Raw genomic sequence first — 12,094 nt, forward strand, 5'->3', positions numbered from 1 at the left:
GACTCCTTGGAGGTTTAGTTGAAGTCATCAGGTTTTGTTCTACAGATCTTCTTTAGTTCCTGGGGAAATGGAACAGCTGCTAGGTAACCTAAAATACCAATAAGGATCTAGATAGTCATATTTTAGTTCTCAATGTTGTCATGGTAGGAGTTAGGAAGAAAATGTGAAAATGTTTCTTCCATGAATGTAGGGAAGGAAATAAATAATTAAAAATTGGGTAAACATTAAAAATAAGAAAGTATTGTCTAGTTCAATTTTCAGTATTTCAATACTAATCTACTAATCCTGTATGAGTTGGGGTTCTCCAGATAAAGAGAATATATATATACACACATATGTACATGCACATATATATGAGAATATATATATGAGAAGACATATATGATAATACATATGAGAATCTATATATATGTGCATATATATGGTTATCCAGATAATGAGAATATATATGTGTATATGTACATATATTTATTTATATACACATATATAACATATATATTTATATATATACAGAGATATACATAAGTATGTATATATTCCCCTTCAGTTCAGCCATGATTTTCAGTTTTCTGAGCCCCCCTCAGTCATGTGGAACTATGAGTCAATTAAACCTTCTTCATATATATAGTCTCTTTCCACATAGAATAAAATATCTTCATACATAAGTATGTGTATGTGGGTATATATATACCCGCATACACACACATACACCTACCTATGTGTGAAGACATTTTATTATTTCTCATTGGCTCATGCAATTATTAAGGATGAAAGGTCCCACCATGACTGATCTGCTGGAAGCCAAAGACCCAGGAAAGCCAGTGATATAATTCACTCTGAGGTAGAAGGCCTGAGAAACAGACGCTCTGGAGAAGATCAATATCTCAGCTCAAGGACTCAGGCAGGAGTGGTTTTTCTATTCAAGCCCTCAAGGGATTGGGTGATGTCCCCTACCCAAGCACAATTAGGAGTGCAATCTACTTTACTGAGTCTGCCAGTTCAAATACTTATCTCATTCAGAAACACCATCACAAACACATCAAGAAACAGTGTTCAATCCGGGTATTTTATGCCCAAACTGACACAAAATATTTTTTTGGGGGGAATTGGGGGGTAGGGTGTATGCAAATTGAACCTCCACCAGAGAAGACAGTAGTAGCAAACTTGCCAGTAATCAGGAATTTACAGAGATGCAAAATAGTCTGAAGACAATAAACAGGACAGGAATTGACAACCTGCAAAGATGTACTGTAGAGAATACAGGTTTCTATTGAAACACAAAAATTTTCTCTAATTTGATGGCCCATTTGGTTACAGTAGGTCAGACATGAGCACAGTAGGAGAGCACACCACACACACACACACACACACACACACACACCAGGAATGTCAGGTGACCATCAGATGATGGTCAGGCTGTTGTTTGCTGTTTCTCTAAAAAAAAAAAAAAAAAAAAAAAAAGGGGGGTCACAGCCAGCACCAGGGAAAATAAACACCTCCTAATAAACAGACAAACCTGAAACTGAAACTGATAATCACCAGCTTCCCAATTAGATCTCAGGAGGTGGGCGAGTGGGCTCAGGCATGTGCAGTAAGAGTCAAAATGGCAGAGTGTAACCGGTATATGACCTAGGAACGTTCAGGCTGGTACGGGAAGAACACCTCAAGTGAGCATGTGCACAACCGCAGTAAAAACACTGCGTGTACACCCCCTCCCACATGCCGGTAGGTCACCGTGCGTGCAGAGAGTCCACGCCAAGAGAAGAATCGGGGGAAGATGTAAGCCTCCGGAAGCATGCCCACAGATAAAACCCCAAGTCAGAAAGTCAAACTGTGCACTTATCTGTCGATTTGCCAGCTTGGCCTTCTTCCAAGTGTAATTTACTTCCTTTCATTCCTGCTCTAAAGCTTTTAAATCAACATTCACTTCTGCGCAGAAACTTGCCTCTGTCTCTCCTTCTGCCTTACGCTTCTTAGTCAAATTCTTTCTTCTGAGGAGGCAGGAATTGAGATTGCTGCAGACACATACAGAATCACCACCAGTAACAAGTTGATGAAAAACACTCTCAAGGAAAGATCATTTTTTATTGCAAAACAAAGCTGGTATCATTAACTTTGCTCTAGTTACTAACATAGGTACAACAAGAATGATAACTTCCAATTTAGGTCTTCTTGAATTACTTTGTTAGAAATTTACAGAAGGAAAATTAAATTGGACTTAAAAGCTTCTTGAAGCTAGGAAACCGACCCTAAATTTTTACCAGATTTTTATCTGCAGTACTAATTAATTTGGGCAAAATTCTATGTTGCCGAGATGTCCAAAATAAATTAAAGTTTCTAGACCTCCCAGGAGTGACTTTCCTTACTCAATTTTAATGCTTGGAAACATTTTAAGTGATTTACCATAGCAGTCTTCCCAAGAAGGTTTTGTAAACATTGCCTCTATAAAGTCAAACTCACTTATTTAAAAGTTTCTGGTCATGTCCCATTAAATGAGCACCATTCTCAAAGATGACATTCTAGTTAAGGCTGTGGTCGTTTGAAAATAATTACTTCAAAATCTAAGCTGTTGGAACTCATTTTGAACCTTAAATAAATGTGAGTATAAGGTCTGAGTTGCATGGCAGGCATCTGTAACCTAGAAAGCTGTAATTTTTGTTTCTATGATTATAGATTAGCCTCTCCCTTACTTGCATTGTTTTGTAAAATGTTGTAAATCACTGAAAAGCACCAGGCAAATCCCTTCCATTTTCATTGTTGATTTTCATTATGGATTAACTTCTCTGTTACCTTTCTCACACAAAGACTTCATGACTATCATATTGTCTTAAAATGGTGTGTTAAGCATACTCTTTTAAATTGGTAAAGATATGGAAATCAGGTATACAGGAAAAAAATAAGTGATTAAATTGTAACTCAAAAATGAGTCACACTGAGAAAATCTTGTAAATCTGTTAATTTTGTTTTCTTCCTATATAAGAACTTAACTTTTAACTTCAGAACACCGACTCCATTTCTCTGGAGTCTGTCTCTGGAATGGCTCTGACAAGCTTTTCACTTGAATAAACTCTAAAACTGGATTCTGATCCTTTTGATTATTTCAGGTTGACATATTTGGTGCCTCAGGAAAGGACCCAAAGAGAACCTTTGCCTTGACCTCCTCTGCTTCATCAATTAGCACCTGCTACTGGCAAAACAGTTTCCATCCAACTGACTTCACTGGATTTTGTGGGAGCTCTTGGCAGGGCCCCTCTTGGGTTCCAAATCACCCTGGCTTAGGTGAGAGTCAGACTTTATTCAAGTGACCCAGTTCCATGCTCCATGGGGCTGGAATTTAAGCTCTACTGCTTTACGGTAGGAGTTTTTGTTTGTTTTTTCTCTAGAGATTCTGCTGTTTGCAGGTTTGTGGTTCACTCTTCTTCGAAGTTAAGGTTTTGTTTGTCTTGCTAAAAGTTGCAACCTTTTTTCTTATGTAAATCTGGATAAAGAGAAAGGGAGTGAATGTCTGTGATTTAAGCAAAATCTGCGATTTAAAACTGTCCAGGTTTTGAAGCTCAGTTCGTATTGGCACATTTAAATTCTTTTTTTGAGTGACCAAGAATATATTTAAAAGATCTTAAAGAGAATGTGATAAACCCCAAAGATGAAAGAAGACTTCCCAGCCAAAAGGCACCTCACACAACTGAGGCTACATGGCAGAGTTGGAGTTTATAGTTCATGAAAGCAAAACAAAACAGAAAAGTCTCATAGAGAATCCCCCCCCAAAAACAAAAAAAAAATACAGGGGAATTTGCTTAAACTGGTGGGCCCACATGAAGGGTGAACTCCCAGTGCTTTAAGCAGCCCACAATTCCTGATGTTCATCGTGACACATGAGAGGGAAGAACTGAGCAAAGGGCGACATGTTGGGGAGCTATTCCCATAAGCAGTACATTTGATCTGAAACATCTTTCCTTTTAGTTTTGATCACCAAAAAGGAAAACATAAATTACAGACAATCAGCCAACTAAAATTGAGTCCATCTTAAGGAGGAAACCACCTTTAAAATCAATCTCCAGCTGAATTCCTGTAAAATACTTACGGTGCCACCTCTTGTGATTTAGAAAAATAGTCATATATAACTTGTGACAAACCTCAATTGAAACAGCCAAGGCAGAGTATCTTTGAAGTGCCTAGTTAATCTGTGCTCTCAATTAGTAAATGCCAGCTCTAGAATAAAAGAGAATAATTGGAAGAGCTTTTTTCCAGTGTTATTTGGAAGGGTCCAAAAGAGGGTCTTACAAAGTTATTTCTTTACAGAGAGAAAACAAAAGATTATCTAAAACACTTCCTGAATTTAAAAAGGCTGCTGAAGCTTCTCCCTCGGAAGCATCTCCTTCTCTTCCCTTAGCTCCTTTTCCTCCTCCTTCTTTACTGTCTGACTTACCTTACCCTGATCTGCCTTCCCTTCCTTCGCCTCCTGTCCCTGATGTTCTGGCCTTGTTTCATGAACAGTCAGTGTCTCTCAAGGGCCCAGAACCTGCCTTTATCAGCCATGGCCAAAGATAGAACTTAAAGGCATAATTAAGGCTTTTCCCAATCCTCATCAGGACACTACTGGCTTTGCCAAAGAATTTAAACTAAATATTCAAGCGTGTGACCCTGCTTTTCTAATTTATATCAACTAGTTCACATGTTAGTTTTAGAAACGCTAAGGATTGATAGATAGAGCCCTTTAGATAAATCCCCTAGAGGATTTCCACACATGTTTAGAAGAAGACTGCAGGAATGCCTGTGAAACTGCAAAGGCTCGCTTGTAGCCCTGCCTTTAGTCTTCCAAAGGTAGTCAACCGAAAGAAAATACAACAACGAAGACCTTTTCTTAAAGCAAGGTTATCTAAAATGAAAGTTATCTAAAAACAGAAACTTTGATTTGGTCAAAAATATGTAAAGTACTTACATGTAAAGTACTTGAGCCACTTAATAGGCCTAAAAGATACTGCTGGCTAAAATCATTGGCCATTATTAAAATCCCAGGTCATTCCAAATCAGATACTCCAGAAAGCAGAGGAAATCAGCTAGCTGAGAAGGTAGCAAAGATAGCTATTTAAACATATCTAAACAGAAGAAAGAACTTACATTAACTTTTAAAGAAGTATCTGAATTTGTTATAAAATTAACTTGATCCAAAGACCGAAAATCAGAAAAAAAAAAGGTTGGAAAATAAAAATGGAAAAAAACTCCCCAAAAGGTGAGATATAGAATACACCAAATAATTCACCCCTATTTCTTGCTAAATTACAGTTATTCTTTTTAACTTATGTAGATGGTCTAACTCACTGGCATCTTGGCAAAATGGTTGCTTTAGGAAAACCTTAAGTATTATTGAAAACCTTCTCTAACTATGGGTCATAAGGTATACAGCCACTGACATATTTGCCTAAAATATATCCAGGAAAACTATCACATTGTTCCCAAGGACGCTTTCCTTTACCTGAGGCTCCCTTGGAAATACAGCAGCTAGATTTTATCCGACTGCCACCCTGCTGAGGCTATAAACATGCCCTGATAATGATTTGCATGCTTTCTTATTGGGTAGGGTTATTTCATTGCAGAAGATCAATGGCCTTAGAAGTAAGTAAAATTATATATATATTTTTTTTCATTCCAATTTGAGGAGTTTTTCTGGAACCTCATAGTGACAGAAGCACCCACTTCACTGGACAAATAATTTAATCAGTATATACAATCGGACCTATTCTATACAATGTCTATTGTGCTTATCACCCCCGGTTATCTAGATTGGTAAACAATTGGCCATATTAACCCGGGCTGTTAAAAATCCCTTGGTGAAAAGTTCTTCCACTGGTTTTGCGAAACCTAAGATTGACTTCCTTGAAGCACTAGTTATCTCCATTTGAAATTATAACAAACAGACCAATAAAAGTAAATGTCTCCCAGAAATTGTACTCCCTTATTAGTAAAAGGAGATATATTCACCTATTGTAATCATAAGATGATGATGGTTTTATAAAGGGCTTTCCCCCCCTTTGCTCGGCACTTCTCTCTCCTGCTGCCCTGAGAAAAGGTGCCTCACTATTAGAAAGATAGCACGGGGATAGCCACCGCCATGATTCAATTACCTCCTACTGGACCCTCCCATGACACTTGAGGATTGTGGGAACTATAATACAATTCAAGATGAGATTTGGGTGGGGACACAGACAAATCATATCATCATCTAAGATGCTTTCTTTGAAAGTTCTTGATAAGAAGGGGGAAAATGTGAAAATAAGTTATTGAAATTTAAGTTGTCAAAATTCCCAATAATTTTGAACCTTAAAAACGTGTAATTATGGGGCTTGAGTCATGTCACAGACAGCTTTAATGTAGGAAACTGTAGTTTTTGTTTCTGTGATTAAAGATTAGCCTCTTCCTTACCTGCATAGTTTTGTAGAATGTAAATGACTGATTGCTGCCAGGGAAGACCCCTTTCCTCTCCACATCCTCTTGACAGTTCGTCTTCATTCTAGATTAACTTCCTTCTTCTCTTTCTCATGAAAAGACTCACAGCTATCACACTGTCTTAAGACGGAATGTAAACTATACGCTTATGTTGAAAAAGAAACGGAAACAACCTGTATGAAAAATAAAACAGAATAATTAATTTGTTGTAACTCATAAGCCAGCCAGATATACAAAATGTTGTTATTCTGTTAAATTTATTTATTTATTTTTTGCCTATATAAGCAATAACTTATATTTAATTTTGAATCACTGATCCCATTTCTCTGGAGCCTGTGTCTCCCAAATGGCTATTCCTAGCTTTTCATTTGACTAAACTCTTTAAAACTGGATTCAGAGCCTTTTAATAATTTTGGTTGACAGTTGAATAACCAATGTTTCTAATTATGTATATCAAGGAAGATACATTCTTATCGAACCTATGTAAATAATTTTATTGCTATGAAATAAAAGTATTTAATATTTATTTTAAATCCTTGAGGGATCAGGTAGGTATAATAAGATATAATTTTTGTCTATTTACAAAAGCAGACTCTACTAAATTGTTTTGAGTTATAGGTAACTTAGGAAGACAAAAGGGCTTCCTAATATATCCTGAAAATAGAAGATTAAAACGTCAACAGTATTTTGAACAAAAAATCATAGCATCCCTCCTTTGTTTATTCTTTATTATCTAATTTTTATACCACTCCATCTTGGGTTGACAGTCTAATCAATCCATCTGCTTCTCCACTAGAGTTCTGGAAATTCTGACTCAATAATACATTAGCATGGCCTCTAACTTGGTTACATAATCTGTGCCCAAAAGTACCTGGCATAGTCCTTTTCATTGGAGCTATAAAACAGTTTTTTACTGAAGACGAAATGCATAAGCATGTGGCTGATTACAAGGACTTTCAGAGAAGCATTAAAATAGAGGAACAACAAAGCCTTTAGCTCATAAAATATTAAAATGCCCATAATTAACTTATTACTGATAATTTTCAAAAATTAAAACTCTGAGGAAAGTTCATTATAAAAATAATGCACTGACAAGGAAATTTGATCTTCCTGTGGCAAACCAAGCAAGATAATAAAGTTAATCTAAAAAATGTTTTAGACAAGATATCTAAACACAAAATGACTAACTCTGCTTTTTAAAAGGGTGAATATTATATATAATCTTTAAAAATAAATATAACTTGTACAAGAAAAACATGATAATTCTGATACATAATACACTGCAAATATTTCAAGCATATGATCAGGAAACATCAAATATATGTGATCAAGTAAAGAAGATTTTTAAGTGTGAATTAGGTCCTAAACATTTCTGTTTTAATAAAACCCGAGAGAAAATGATGCAAATCCCTCGTCTAAAGCCACTACACTGAAAGATTCTAGATTAAAATTCTAAACATAAAATTATAGCCAAGTTAGCATTTTTAATAAAAGAAATTGGCCAGGCGTGGTGGCTCATGCCTGTAATTCTAGCACTTTGGAGGCTGAGGCAGGAAGATCACCTGAGGTCCGGAGTTCGAGGCCAGTCTGGCCAACATGGTGAAACCCCATCTCTATTAAAAATACAAAAATTAGTTGGGCGTGGTGGTGGGCGCCTGTAATCCAGGCCACTAGAGGGGCTGAAGCGGAAGAATCACTTGAACCTGGAAGGTGGAGGTTGCAGTGAACTGAGATTGTGCCACTGCACTCTAGCCTGGGTGACACTTCTGGGTGACAGAGTTAGACTCCCTCTCAAAAAAATAAAAATAAAAATAAAGAAAAAATAATAAAAGAAATTATAACTGAGATAACTCTATTTTTCTTGTGATAATAGGCAAAGCAGGACCAGAAACATAATTCTGATAAATATAAACAAAAATTATAAACAATTAGGACATTAACAAATCTATAGAACTTTTCTTACATTTTAGAGTTTCTAAAATATTACCTTTAATAATATTTTACCAATGTAAATTTAACCTAAGGCAGACTAGTATCACACACCAAATAAACCTAATTGTTTTTAACACTTCAAGTGTTATAAGGTTAAGAAGTAAATCTTTGGGATTGTTCAAAGGACACTCAGAAACATTTTGAAGACAACTGCAAGGGCAAAGGATGTATTTTGGAGTCAATCTCAGACAGATAAAATATCAGAAACCATCAGAATATTTTGAACACTTAATTAAAAGAGTGTATTAGTTTCCTAGTCTGCAATAAGAAATTACTACAAACTTGGTAGCTTAAAACAACAAAAATTTACTCTCTTCCAGTGCAGAAGGCCAGAAGTTCAAATCAGGGTTTCTACAGAGTGATGCTCCCTCTGAAGTTGGAATAGGCATAAGATAAGCATTCTCATTCCTAAATCTTTTCTGAAAGGGAAGATTGAAAGAAATAAAGAGGTCACTGATGCCAAGCAAGTTTGAAAGTTGGCAAGGCAAATGATATTAGGATTCAAGGCCTAAGAATAATTATTTGACTCGTTTCTCTGCCCTCCGGGCCTGTGGCTGAACCATCTAGGCTTATGACATCTCTGTAGTTAGCAACTACCTTCTGGGCATTGGCGCTGTCTGCAGCCTCTCCCTCGCTGACATCTGAAACTGTGCCCTCCAAGTCATTTCTCCTTCATTTTATTCCATCTTTCTTCCTTTCTGTCCATGCTTTCAGTGTGTCTCCTGATAAAACATTCTCAAAAACCTTGCTGATTTTTTATGTGTGTCAACCTCCCTCTTCAAATTCTTCCTGTAGAACCCCATCTCTGTTGATGGATTCTTTTCAAATGTTTTATTGACTCCATGAGTCACACATCTAAACTCTTTACCAAAAGGTTGTTGGGCAAAACTCTTCATGTTTTCTACAAACATACTTTCTCATCTATGGCTATCTGGATAGGCTGAGAGTTTTACAAACCATTTAGTGTTGATTCCATTTTGCTTAATAATTTCATCCTCAATTTATCTGTTTCCTCTTTCATTTTATTATAAGCAACAAAAAGAAAACAGGCCAAACCTTTTAAACATTGCTTTAAAAATCTCCTTAGCTCAACAAACAAGTCCATTGCTTATAGTTCTACTTTCTACATAATATTTGAACACAGTTCAGCCAAATTTTCTGCCTTTCTATGTCCAGGATCACTTTTCTTCCCTTTTCCAATGTTATGTTTCTCATTTTGTTCTGACACCTCACCTTTGATGTTTACATTTTAACATTTTGTTCATAATGATAACATGTATTCTGTAAATGCCAAAAGTTTTCTCTCCTGTGTTCCTTATTTTCATCAAAGGCCTCATCACATTTGGTGCCTATAATTCTACAAATCATCTCTTCAAGATAATCTAGATTTTTTTTCTATTGAACATTTTCAAAATTCTTCAACCTTCTACCCATTACCTAATTCCAAAACCACTTCCACATTTTGAAATATATATTACAGCAGTACCCACTACCCAGTACCAAAGTCTGTATTCATTTCTTAGGGTTGTCATAAAAAATTACCATAAACTTGGTAGCAAAAACCAACATAATTATATTCACTCACATTTCAGGAGACCAGAATTCTGAAATCAAGAGGTAGTAGGGCCATGTTATCTCTGTAGGCTCTAGGTAAAAACTTTTCATTGCCTTTTCCTAGCTTCTGAGGGCTCCCTGCGATCTTCAGCATTCCTTAAATTATGGAAATATCACACCAATCTTTGTCTCTTTTTCACAAGAATTTTCTTCACGGTGTGTTTTCTTTGTGCCATCTCATCTCGAATAAGGACACAGGTCATTGTATTTAGGGCCCATCCCATGTAGTGTGACCTCCTCCACTAATTATATTGGCAAAGACCTTATTTTTACATAAGGTCACATTCTGAGATTTCAAATGAATATAAACTTTTAAAGGCCACTATTCAACTTGCTACAGATAGGCTAATGGATTACCAAAAAACACTTAGTTGCTCTGTTAATCCATTCTCACATTGCTGTGAAAAAAACCCTGATATTGAATCATTGATTACCTGAAAACTGTGGACAGAAAGGAAAAAAGATTGAGTAATTTATTTTAAAAAGCCGTTTAATTGACTCATAGTTCTGCAGGCTATATAGGAAGCATGGTGCTGGCATCTTCTCAGCTTCTGGGGAAGCCTCAGACAACTTACAATCATGGTGAAAGGTGAAGGTGAGCCAGCATTTCACATGGCTAGTGCAGGGAGAAGGGGGTGGGGAGGTGCTACACACATTCAAACAAGCAGATCTTGTGAGAACTCTATCATAAGGGCTGCACCAAGGGAATAGTGCTAAGCCATTAATAAAGGATCCACCCCCATTATCCAATCACCTCCACCAGACCCCATCTTCCACACTGGGGATTACAATTTTACACGAGATTTGGTGGGGACACAGATCCAAATCATATCATTCCATCCTTACCCCCCCAAATCTCATATCCTCACATTAAAAATACAATCATGGCCTCCCAACAGTCCCCCAAAATCTTAAATTCTAGCATTAACTCAAAAGTCCAAGTTCAAAGTCTCAGATGGGGATAGTCCCTTCTTCCAATGAGCCTGTAAAATTAAAGACAAGTTTGTTACCTTCAAGATAAAATGGGGGTATAGGCACTGGGTAAATTCTCTTACTCCAAAAGAGAGAAATATGCCAAAAGAAAGAGACTACAGGCCCCATGCAAGTCCAAACAGGCAGGGCAGTCATTAAATCTTACAGCTCTAAAGTAATTTCCTCTGATTCCATGTCTCATATCCAAGGAACATTGATGCAAGGGTTGGGCTCCAAAGGCCTTGGGCAGCTTTGCCCCTGTGGCTTTGCAGAACATAGCCCTCTTCACTGCTCTCAAGGGCTGGCATTGAGTGCCTGCAGATTTTTCAGGGACATGGAAACTGTCAGTGAATCTACCATTCTGGGATCAGGCAGATGGTGACCCTCTTCTCACAACTCCACTAGGCAGTGTTCCAATGCAGACTCTGTGTGGGGGCTCCAACCCTACATTTCTCCTCTGCACTGCCCTGGTAGGGGATCTCCATGAGGTCTCAGCCCCTGCAGCAGGATTCTGCCTGGACATCCATGCTTTTCCATACATTCTCTGAAGTCTAGGCAGAGGCTTCCAAGATTCACCTCTTGCAATCTGTGCACCCACAGGCTTAACAACACATGGAAGCCTCCAAGGCTTATAGATTGCACCCTATGAAACAGTGGCCCAAACTGTACCTGCGTCCTTTTGAACCATGGTTGGAGCTGGAACAACTTTAATGCAGGTAGCAATCCTGCATTCAGTCCTACTAGACCTCTGGGTCTGTGATGGAATAGGCTGTCACAAAGGTCTCCGAAATGCCTCTGATGCCTTCTCTCCATTGTCTTAACTATTGGCACTTGGATTCTTTTTACTTATGCAAATTTCTGCAACCTGCTTGAATTCCTCTCCTGGAAGTGTTTGGTTGTTCTTGTTGTTGTTGTTTTTCTACCACTTGGCCGGGCTGCAAATTTTTCAAACCTTTATGTTCTGCTTCTCTTTTAAATATAAGTTCCAAATTTACATTATTTATTTGCTCATGCACAGGAACATAGGTTGTTAGAAGCAGCCAGGTGACATCTTGAATGCCTTGGGGCTTCA

Source organism: Macaca mulatta, chromosome 2 (genome assembly GCF_049350105.2).
Source record: "Macaca mulatta isolate MMU2019108-1 chromosome 2, T2T-MMU8v2.0, whole genome shotgun sequence".
Classification (NCBI taxonomy): Eukaryota; Metazoa; Chordata; class Mammalia; order Primates; family Cercopithecidae; genus Macaca; species Macaca mulatta.